The sequence below is a fragment of the Gambusia affinis genome, linkage group LG02 (assembly GCF_019740435.1).
Source record: "Gambusia affinis linkage group LG02, SWU_Gaff_1.0, whole genome shotgun sequence".
Classification (NCBI taxonomy): domain Eukaryota; kingdom Metazoa; phylum Chordata; class Actinopteri; order Cyprinodontiformes; family Poeciliidae; genus Gambusia; species Gambusia affinis.
This window is the reverse complement of record NC_057869.1, coordinates 5,310,505-5,323,134: the sequence shown is the minus strand read 5'-3', so window position 1 is coordinate 5,323,134 and position 12,630 is coordinate 5,310,505. Positions and strand designations below refer to the sequence as shown.

The following is a 12,630-nucleotide window of genomic DNA, read 5'->3' as shown; positions in this document are numbered from 1 at the left end:
AACCATTTTTCTTTCATCATATCTTTAAACATACCCATTTTTATTATTTTCAAATTAGTCAAACCACTATATCAAGCTATTCTGTCAGCATCTCCTTTAACCTTACATTTCTATAACCACATTCAAACTGAGTATGTTTCAGTATACTAAAAATCCAGATGTCTTACTGAGCTCCATGTCAAAATATTAACAGAAATTGTTCCTGGTTTACTATCTTTTCTCCATGTAAAAAAAAGATTATATAATCCATGGACTCGTATGCTAGATCTAAGGAAATTGTACAATTTCTAGAATACTGACTGTAAGTAAGAGTAAGTAAGGAAGGGGAAAAAACTCACCAAATTCACATCCTGTTCCCACCGCAGATACTACAGAGAAATAATGAGTATTGGACTGAAGCCGCTAATCAGGCTTTGGACACAAGTTGATCTAACTGAGATTAAAAGATGCTGATTCACTGGTTTTCAGGAAGAATAATGTTGGTGCATTGATTAGCACTACTATCTCAGGAGAAGAAGATTCCTGATTATAACATTGGCTAGGCTCCATGGGGAGAGTTTTCATGTTTTCTGCTCCCACCAACTTTTCCAATGTAGAGTGGATAAAATTTATAAAATTAACCAAGCTGTTTTAAAATTTAACACAATTTCTACAAAACAAGCTAAAATAATTAATTCCATTATGGCATGGATTAATGTAGTACATTATGTTGGGTAGTATTATCACTCAAAGCAGAAGGCTGTGCTCAGGCATTATTTTATTAAACACTTTTATAACACTGCATGCATTCAGTCTTTCAAACATGTGGCCGTTTCTCACTTTGTCTAAAAGACAATGCTGTATGCACTGTGTTTTGTTAACACCTACAAGGTCCCACTATCTGGTGTCACTTTAACATCAGCCTAAATGTTACTATCACAAATATGTTTCAAAAAGCAAAATAAAATGCACTGTTTAAATTCATTTAAAAAATCACTTAAGTGAAAAGACTATCTTTGTGGCTATTTATACTATATTGAACTTTGAGGTGCATATTTGTACAGCATTTTGTGTTCCTCTTTGCAACAAAATGTATTTAATCCATCACTTGTGATGGAGTAAAACTGACATAACCTTTCATTTAGTTAGGTTGTACAGTTCTGTCAAGCAAGGTGATTTGATTATTTCATTTTCACTTACTAAGAACCAAAACAGTATCTTCAAGTTTTAAAGACACATTTCTCTGGTAGCTACTAAAAGAGATCTAAAAAAAATTCTTAAGTTTGTTTATCATCTGTCAGATTTGGGTTTTTCTGTCTTTCATCATAGGCGTTTGTTCTTCATAAAATTGGTAGCACAAAGAGCAGATAATTTTTTTTAACTTGAACCTTAGATATTTTCATATCTGTAAAGTCCTTCCCAACACATGAACCAAACAAAAATCTCTTAGGTAAGACTTGTATTTGAGTTGTACATGATTTATGAAAGTTTATTTCACCGTCATCCTCATCCTAAGTAAAGGGACTGTATTATGTAAAATCAACTGTTTTGAGCTTTACATCATGTTATAATGTTATACTCTATTCAAAAACATACCAGGAGGGTTGCTTTGATTTTTTTCATGCATGTTGAATCATTTTTTTTATTCTCCCACAGCAACCATTCAGTGGTGCCTAATCTTTTGCTCTCACCAAATGCCACACCTTTCACATAGCTCCGCCTTGGTGCTGCAGTCCCCAAGCTTCTAAGCTTTCACCTCACAGAACTTAACCCCATGTTTTCGCATCTCAGCTCCTCCAGACTATTGGCAGCAGCAATTAGCAAACATATATATTGATATTTACAGCATTTTTATAACTAAATGGCCCTGAAAATACATAATACTGCCCCTTTAAACTTTGCTTCAATACCAACAGTTTTTCTTCAGTCCCAAAAGGGGAAAAACATGTTTTATGTATTTGCTTACTTGGATTTCTTTTTCATTTGCAGACTTTATAAAAATACAAAGCAGACCTTGAATGTTTTATCATTTTAAAGTGTCTTGATTTTTATACCTTTCAGAGAGTAAATAAAAAGAGATTAAAAAATGTCTAAGAGCATCTGTATCACCAAAATAGTATTGATAGTTGCCAGGCTATTCTGATTTACTCAGCTTACTTTCAGTAAACATCACTGTCCTTGGTAATGTTCCTGCGAGAAAAAAATAAGATATCCTTTTTGGTAATACTAAACCCCTACGCAGACAGGGGGCATGTAACTTGTAGGAAATAAAATAAGAACCATATTTGTTGAATAATATGAAACAGTCCCTCGACAATTAACTATTACAGTACATAAAAAAAAAAAATGGAACCCATTTTGCACACTGTTGCTAACTTGTTTTAGTACTTTTCCCTTTTTGTGAACTTTAATTACTTTTTGTATTAAAAAAAGGATCAGATTCCAAATTGAGGAAGATTAGCATGATTTATGTTATTCTTACACAAGAAAGTCACATAATACCAGGGTTGTTATCATTACTTTTTTAAATACAATGACTTGACACTCATTGACACATACATAACAATCCACACCAAAGTGGTGTGCACTGTTATATATAACAATATGTTCTTCTGTGTGTCAGTTCACAACCAGAACAAGTTGGACAAATTAGTTATGCCACCACAGTAACACCCTCAGAAGCAGCCTCTATTATCAATTGTTATTATTCAAGAGTGTCCAAAAGGCCGGATGTGGCTGCAGAATGTGAAACATCACATGCTTTCCTTTAAAGGATTTTGCTTTTGTTCTGCAACCTATCTCAGTGCTTTCAGTATAAAAGAAATTCTGTGATGGTGCAATCTTTGTCACTATGGCTTTAACAACAAACTGAGCAAAGATGGTCACACTGGTAACTTGAAAGATGGGGGTTCAGAACGGACTTCTTTTATTTGTTTTGATATCAATTCTGAGATAGAAATACACAAAAAAATCCTATCTATAGGTGGAGGTAGTTTGTTTTTCTGCTTTTTTTGTTTGAAATATTACTGTTGCTGGTTATATACTTTTGTCACTGACCCAGTGGGAAGCTTGTCGTGAGCTCTGCAGCCAGGACTCGTGAGTGGGAGAATTATTGGATTAGTGTTCTCTTTTCCTAATACCCCTGACAAAAAGCAAACCCCTTGTTGGACCCTCCAAATAATGCCAAAATAAATAAATGGAAAATGTGGGCATAACAAAAAGAACCACAACAGCAGATCTATATTTGAATTGTTTTTTATATGTTATTAGGAGTTTTCATGATTCATTTTGAGGTTAAGTTCAGGGAAACTGAACTACAAAAGACAAAAAAAAAAAAGCATGCATTTGTTTTTACTAACTTTTGCAAAAAAAGTGAGCGAAATGAAGTAAAAGAGATTGCGGTACTAACAATATTCATACTGAGAAAAGTGGGGGGAACGTATCCAGCATGACTGTGCACGCATTATGTTATATTCCGCAATACTTCAATAATTATAAGGTTTATATAACCTCCATTAATTTTAGGCTTCATTGGAAACTGAAAGCGTTTGAGCTCAAGTAGGCTATTACATATTTTTGTATATAACATACAGATGGTATATATTTAGCAAAAGTAGAAAAATCAAGAGACAAAACACAAGGTTTTTCATGATGAAATGTTGATCTCCCTTCTGTTAACCGGTGTTAATATCATCATTAATGAACTGTGTAAATGATAGCTTCAAAGACACTATCACAGTATTGATGTCATGGTTCAATACACACAGGGAGAATACTACTGTGAAGATTGATTACTCAAATGCGGAACCAAACTGCACAAGCATCTTTTTCACCTAATGCAGTTCTGATGCATCAGCTGCAAATGCATGCCTTCAATGTTGAAATCAGCTTTCTGGACTTTAAATGATCACATGAAATCATTAAAAAAAGACTGAAACACAAACTCTGTACATTACTGCTCTGGCATTAGTACAGTAACTTGTATTCCTTTGCAAATGTTTGTCATGTAACCTGTCTCTAAATCATAAGATATAGCATTTGGCCACATGCAATTAAAAAAAAAATCATTTAACTTTTGTATTTTTTCTTCACTAATTCTGGTGAATTAATATCTTCCAAATCTAATCAATGTATGATTTTTCACCAACTGTAAATAATACAATTGTCTGAGTCAACACCAATATACCAACAACAGTCAGCCAAATGCTTAAAGCTTCAGAGCCACATAATTGCCAAAAGTCACTGAGATAAGACACAGAAACAAAGCAGTGCCATAAGGTGATTTGTGTCTTATGGTGGAACAGTTGAGGATTTGTACAACACAGTGTGGAGCATTTTAAAATACTGAGCAATTAAGAGCAAAAGAAACAAAGTTGTTTATTGTTGTTCAGCTTTGGTAATTCTAATCAACTGTTATGTTCCAGGAAGACTTCCTAGGCAAACAGTTGGCTGTAAACAATAGTGATGCCACCACTGGAGAGGAGCATTTGTGGGGGATTTTGACTGAGTGTATTGTGTCTGTGGGCTTGTTAACCACTGAGCTATTTATCTTACATCCCCTAAGAACATGCCAAAACTACTTAATACAATTTTCTATAAATAATTCACTCCTGTGTTGTACAAAGAAATAAAAAATTAAATAAACTACAAATAATCAACTATAATTAAGTACTAATTACACTTTACATTCAATGCTTTGGTTGATAAACTCACTTAGACTAACCAACAGCAAAGTGTATTGGGATAAGAAACATTTTAAGCATCTAAAGGAGTGGTGGATAACAGAGTAGACTAGTAATGTTTTGAATAAATACTTCCGTATTTACTTGGGGATTAATTTGCTTAAGAAAATCTGGAGACAAAGAGCAACGTTTAACATTGTAGGTGCATATTTGCAAGTGTAGGAAGACTGTAGGTTGATTAGATTGCTAGTTTTGGAAAACAGTATAGAACTGTGGCTACATTAGAAACCAAATACACAAGCCATCTCTAAGACTGCTTATAATAAACAGTCAGCTTAGTAGCACAAACTCTTACATTCCTGTTGGCATTGACATTGTTGAACTTTTTTAAGAACTGCAAGTTTTTAAAAATTTCTTCTCCTGTCAATAAATATTTTGAGATATTCAAACACTATTTCTCAGATAACTTGAAACTAAAAAATTGTAAATATTTCTTGGGGTCTTTCGTATTATGACTTTTGCTGCTCTCCCTGCATCATTGCTGCAGGTAGTGACTTTAACCATACACTAATCTGCAACCATACATACAGAGAGCAACATAAGGGTTGTAGCATTCAATGGTTTTCTCAGTTGAAATATTTATTATGTGGGTACTGATTTAAAATTTACAACAGATGTTGCCAACAACCTAAATATCCCATGCAAGCAAGGAAGAAAAAATAAAACTTAAGCAAAATATTTTACATATAAATTGGTAAAAATTTGGAATTAGTTTATGTTGTGGAAAAAAAAAAAAACATTTTCAAGCACTTTTAAATAAAATCCCTCAATAAGGTTTATTATTTTTCCACAACAGTTTATAAATAGTAAGCACTTAAAAAGTAGTAGTAGTAAACCAAATACTTGGTGAATGAAAGCTTTCTTCAAGGTTCATGGATTCTTTATCCAATTGGATCTTCAGTTCTTTCCATAGTCTTTTATTGGAAGCAAGTTAGGTAATTGACTGGGCCACTATTGTAGTTTTACTGTCTTTCTCTGAAACCAACTTCTTTGGATATGTGTTTGAGACTATTAACTTGGTTCAGAATCCAAACTCATTTCATCTTCAGATTCCCATCAATAAATTTCCTTGTGCACTTTCTCTTTTAACCTTTACTTCCGTTAAATAAAGCATTTTAGCATCATAAGCTGAAAGATGACCTACATCATTTATTTCCTACCTGCAAGCTTCACTTTTCTAATTAGGGCTGATGTGCAAAATAATTTCTCCTCCAATCATAACATATGCGAAAACATTAAAAGAAATTCAGCTTTGTCCTCATCTAAGCAAAATGTTTTCTCCCAGAATTGTACTGCAGTGGAGGCCATTGAGGTTGAGAGCATTACTTGTGGTTTTTACAGGAAAACCTGCCATTTCCAGGTCTTTTCTGAAGCTCTCCCTGAGTGCTCTTTGGCTTTTGGTAAACACTCCTGATTATGGTTTTCACTTTTCTCTCAGAAATATTATGAAGGGCAGCTGACCTTTGGTGGTTTTTGATGAACTGATGTTCATTTCACTGTTGGATTATGATTCCAATGGTGCTAGCTGAAATAATTCCAAAATTTAGAAATTAACCTTTTACCACTGACAGCAGTATGAATGCTTTCTAAATACAGACTGATTTCAGTTGTTTTTGTGGTTGCCTTTGAATTTTCTTTATGTGTTTATTACTTATTTCCTATAGTTAACTTTAGAACAATGTTACCATTAAAATTATTAAACAGAATAAAACCTTGATGCCGTCATCTTTAGGTTCATCAATAAATCCCCATGTTTGTACCTCTGGGTTATATGTTCGATTGCGCTTATACTAATCGTATCACTTTGTGTTACTTCAGAATAGTCAATTTCTTTATTTCAAGGTGAAAAGTAAGAAACAGTTGCCATACAAAACCAAAACGTATAAATCTTTGTAAAAACCTTTGCTCCACAGTCTCATAATTTGAATTCTGCCAAGATGACATATTTCTAAAAGCCGACATAAAAGATGGCAAGCGTTCTGGTCCTTTAATTCAGTCTTTTTTTATGTCTGCAATAGTGATTCACTGTATGGGTTAATGGTGTAAAAACTGCACATTCACTGACATTTTTATTGTTGCTACATCTGTCTAAATATTGAACGTTATTTTCTGCAGATGCTAGAATAGTTTTTATTTCAAAAGGTACATGAGCTGGAGGCCAACATTTTTAGCTTTCACAATAATGGATAAATAAACTGAATTTTGTGGGATGGTAGGGTTGACAGTACTCATAAGGTAACGTTTTTAATAAAACTCATTGATGGATTTTTACTGCCACCCTCAGGCTGATACATAAAAGTGCAAGTGATCTTAAAACTGACCACTATGGAATCTGAAGATGTTGTTTTTTTCCATTCCTGTTGTGCTGAATAGAAAGAATATTCAAAACCATGTATTGAATTAAACTGTATTTTTCTCTAAATAAAATTCTGTGAAAGTTATTTCTGTTGACCATGCAGCTTGCTGTTTGTTCATGTTTCTGTTCTGAAACTGCTGAGCCGTCTTCAGTAGGAAGTGGAGCACATTCAAAATCTCACAATGTTCCCTTTGTTACACAGCTGCTGCATGACCTGGATAAACAAGATGAGGCAGACAGAAGTATTACACAGTGTTGCCTTCAGATGCGTTTTGGGCCAAAGCTCAAATTAAAATGTTTCAAATCAACCAAAACACTTTTCAAGTATTGACAATTATAGGATGGTATTAATTAATGAATCTTTACACTGCAGGCATGGCTAATAATATGCTAAGCTGGACTGAAATGTAAAATGTTTTGCAATGTATTGAGCAAAAAAGTAAATAAAAACCTTAAAAATTAGACCTATTTTTATTTGCTGAGGCTTACATATTGTCAATCTTTGACTCTCAAGCTTTGTTTGGAGACAAGACGAGGCTCAATCACATAGGGTTTTGTGTCTCTGTGACTTATTTTGTAGGCGATATAACAAGTTATTTATTTTAGTAGTAAGTCAAACTTACTTACAAGCCCCCTTATTTTGCCACTGCAGTGTAATGTTGTTTGCTCGTTTGTTGTTTTGTTCTACTTCTATTTATGTAAAGCACTTTTCTTGTTGCTACAAAATTTCCCTTCCTTTGCTTACAAAATCTGGATTTTGAAAACCCACAGATCCAAACAAACGCAGCAAATTTCAAGCCAATCTATCTAAATGTCTTCGAGGACTTTGATCGAATGCAGTGGCTAGAAATCGCTAGATGTCCGACTTACAGTTTGTTGTAGAACATGGGTCCCAAAAGTGTTTTTAGTAGGTCTTGGGAAGCACTAAAAGTGTATAAAACTACATAATATTATATGGACATTTCTAGGGGGCTCCATAGGAGTCGGTTTTAGGACCTACACTTGTTAATCATTTAACAATTGGGGTCCTTGTTTTACAAGTGCAACTGTACATTTTTATGCTGATGATCCAGTCATTTACTGTTCAAAATCAGTTGCCTCAGTTTTTGAGCACTTCTAGTCAGCTTTTGGCAACTTTTAGTCTCAATTATTACAATGTGCTGCTACTGAATGCAAGAATAAGGTGTCCTCATTTTTTCCTTCTATCACCACCACACAGGGTGTGTCCATAGATTTTGAAACATCTTACAAATATTTTGCCATCCCCATAGATGAAAATGTAACTTTCAAAGCACACATTGAAAATCTGTTAAAAAACCTCAGTTAAAACTTGGCATCATTTATTAAAACGTTTTTGTCAAACAATGCCAGAAAAAACGTGTCTCTGCCACTTTTAAGAATATTCTAGACTTAAGAGATAATATGTATACGACGCCCTCTACCAGCTCTTTACATCTCTTGGTGCTGTCTATCATTGAACGGTTGGATTTGTCACAGGAAGCAAAGCCCTCACTCACCATTGCACCTTACATCATTTGAGTTAAATTACCCTCTCTACACACGTGTAGACTCTTACACAGGTACATTTTCATTTACAAATCTATCCTCCATCTGGTTCCATCATACTTGTCATGTTATATTTCACACAAAAAGCAATACCACAGCTTTTGCTCTCAGGACTTTATAACATTCAGTGTTCCATCAGTGCCCTGAGCTTGGCAAAAAGAAAGAAAAAAAAAAGATTCTCCTTCTTTGACCTTGATACCTGGAGCATGCTTTAACAGCACCTGAAACTCCTTTATTTGGTTAGACTTGAGGATTAAAAAAATTCTAATAAAGTAGACTGTATTCTAGTTGTTATCTCATTTGTAGATGTATGTAACATGTCTCTCTTATGAATAAGATGATGAATCTCAAGAGGAAGATTATTAATACTATTTATAATAATAAAGTAAGATAAAAGAGGGGAGTATTCTGAATATTTCAAGGGGGCACTGAAGAGTTTTATATTTTAGTACTTTTTAATGAAATCCTTGAAATGCTTACATTTCAATCATTACAGACTCTCGTGCAAAAATGTTGTGAATTTTTGTATAGATTTAGGCCTCCAAAAAGCCACTTCATTTCAAGGGAGAATAATAAACATTCAAATTCCAATAGACCTTTGAAGAGCTTTCACTGCTCTGGCCTAATGAATGGCTATTAAAATTGAATTTGACAAGTCATTTCATATTATTTCCTAAAGTGAGTCACATATCCTAATTGAATGGAAAAACCAAATGTCTATCATTCGAAAGTGGACTTGCTCCATTTCTGACTAAAAGATGTGGAGGATATTTTGACATTGCCCTGGATGTCCTAACAACTGGCTGCTGGCTGACTGTGACAGGTTCCAATTCTAAAAGCCTGGCAGATCCCCACTCCAGTTCTCTCAAGCTGTCAAAGGCCTATTTGCTGAGGTGGGTAGGGAAATATTTGGAGCAAGTAGCCTGGAGCAGCTGTCATGTTTTCAGCAGGTGTTAGATATGGATGGTGGTTTGTGAGCATTATTGAGCCTTGCCTTTCTTGAGCATAATGAGGAACCGCAAATGTCTTTTGTTCAAATGGAGAAGAAGTCATGTATCATCTGCTAGCTTAAATGGGAACTTACTTTTCTTTTACTTTTCCATCACAGACCTCATCCGGCACCGGTTCAGACTGGTCTTAAATGAATAAGCGCGATCAGCGCGGAGCTGGTAACGCAGCGTCAGCGGATCAACCAACGGATCTCCGCAACCGTAAAAAGCCAGATAAACGTAACGCCAATAAAATCAATGACGAATGACTGAGGACTGATGGTTTCCAATCGATGGAGCTGCAGAACCAAACCTGAAGTAGCTCAAAAGTCCTAGTATGTACGGAACAAAGGGTAAGTTCTATGATGATCACTGGGGTCGAGCGAGTTGATTGTTCTGAGGCGAGGCTTTGCGGTAAGCTGAAGAATCGAGCCATTAAAGTCCTTCGAGGCCTTCAATTAGTGGATCATTTAGTAGAGATTATTGAGCACAGAGCGAAAGGACGATCAAAGTTACTGGAAAGCATTGTCTCTTTAATGGAGCCGATTTTGTTTACCTGAAGGTGAGAGTTCAGCGACGTAAAAAGAGCTTTACATCCTACCGCTTAAAGCCCTGGTAAAACGGTAAGCGACTGAATGCCAGCAAGCCAGGCTGTGTAGCGCTTAAAGGAAGTGAAACCTTATAGTAACTGAACAATCCATGGTGGCTGAAGACGCCTGAAGGCGAGATGGCCAGGAAAAGCAAAACCGGAGGCTGACAACCCCAGTCTGTAGTTTTAGCAATGGCAGAGGAGGAAGCGACCAAAGCCATTCAGTCTGTGTTGGCCTCTCTTTTAAATATTGAATTAACATTAACAGCTGCCTCATTTGGACACTTATTTCTTCGCAGTGGAAGATGACTGTTTACAATACAGGCAGCTTTTTAGCATCAACTGGTACATTACATATGTCCCTAGAAAACATTAGCGATTGGGTAAAATTTTAAACCTCGCCCCCAGGAAGTTATTGTTTCTCAATAGCCGAGAGGCCAAGCCCTCTGTATGAAGTAAAGTGTAGAACAATGGGTTGGCTTTTACCAGGCTATGTGTGCCCAATCCTACTCAGTGGAATCATTAGAATACCATCAACAAGTTTGCACAACACTATCAAACCCCTTGCAAAAACTTCAACTATTCACCAAAGAACCCAACCTTTTTGTTCCTTTGGTCCTGATATAAATAGTGCATAGCTATCAAAGTTATTCTAGTTTAAATGAAAACGACATTAGCTGGAGAGAGTTAATCATATTATGGTGCGAGATCTTCACTATTCAAAAAATTACTGTATCTTGTCAGAATGCAAATCATATGCAGACATTAATTATGAGGAATAGAGATAGAAAGAGGAGGACAGAAAGAGGGAGAGAGAGGAAGGGAGAGATAGAAAACTTGAATCTTAATTAAAAAAAAGGAGCTCTCACACTTTTTAAATGTCTCGGGGAGCATATCCAGTTACTTAATATAGGTTTAAAGTCACATGGTTCTCGTCGAAGATGAAAATTCATAGCGCTATTGAATGTAAGTGCAGTGTCATGAATCAGCTGTTCAATCGTTTTTTAAGTGGCCATAGACGGTGTAGTCTCTAAGTCTGGTTTGGGTATTTTTCCTTCAAACATCGTTTGAATTCCTTCAGCACCACCTTTCATCTCGTTTTACTTCTTACATGGGGGATAACTCATTGCTTTTAGATTAGCTTGTAGTTGGTAAAATGAACCATAAATTTATTTTATGTTGTACTGGTGTGAAGTGAGTCGCCTTTTCCACCTGTCTTAATAACTCTCATCCTTGCGGCATGTTTTATTGTTCAGCAAAGATGTGGCACCATTGGCTGTCTCTTGCTTCATATGCTGTTGTTTATCTAAAAGACAGATTGACTTTACCATGCAGAGTACATCCTATACTCTGCATAGAACTTATTGAGAATACATCACATTAGCATCAACAGCAGAATATTCAAGTAAATGGGTGTTTTTCTTTGGTTCATATTTTAAACCAAATTCAAGCCTTTAAATTTGACTTCTTATCCATTCATTCACTCAAACCTCACATAGCTCTAACACACAGAAATTACCCACTATTGAATATATCACGAACCATATCGTGATATGGTTCACATATCAGTGTAAAACACTGGGATTTCAGTGTTTTACACATGGACACTTGAGATCTATTTAAGCAACCAACCAACCTTGCAACTGGAAGACAACCGCTGTACTACCTAACTCAGGAATAACCTTGCATGGCAGATGGTTTGTTATTCTGGAGTCTTTCCGTCACCTATCATTTTGCGGCCAGGAGCCCTTCAGGTCCACCTCCACTCCACTAAATCATCACCTTCTAATCTCCTGTAAACACTTCCTGACTGTGGGGCCTCCTTGGCACTGCCAATGTGAGGGTGTGCCAGCCCCTCATACCCATTACCAGTGTTAAGCCTCAGCTCCTCATCCCCAAACTTCACTCCTTGCAGTAAAGCTGAGTTCATGTGATTATTACTTCGCCTTGCGCCGTGTGTCAATAATCCTCTGGCAACAAATCTTAAAAACAGAAAATCAATTCATTCTCTTCCACAGCTGTATTCCCTTGCCTATCATTTGCAGCCAAGATTATATACATCATAAAATTTTGCTTATTTAATCCAAACATATTAATACATATAACGTTTTTCTGATCTCTGTTATGACTTAATTAGTGTTTTATTATAACTTATTTATTTGAACTTTTGGAATATACTTACAATGATTTGCATATTAATAAGTATTAAAAAAGGAAGGAGGGGACTAAACAAACACATGAACACTTTTGTGAATAATCTAAACTGATAGAGAATTCATTTTCTTCTTCCCAACTCTAAACACTACCCCTTCTCCTGCAGCAGCTGGAAACAAAGTAAAGCACCAAAGAAGACCTTAAAAGGAAACGTACAGTGAAAAAATATCATTGTTGCAATCAGAGAACGTTTCT

The 12,630-nt window shown here is 35.5% G+C and overlaps 1 protein-coding gene across 1 annotated transcript in view; it reads right to left on the bottom strand.

Annotated features, from left to right (window-relative positions):
- Positions 1-12,630, bottom strand: part of luzp2 (leucine zipper protein 2) — a 185,510-nt gene that overhangs the window by 150,588 nt on the left and 22,292 nt on the right. The window lies entirely within an intron of this gene.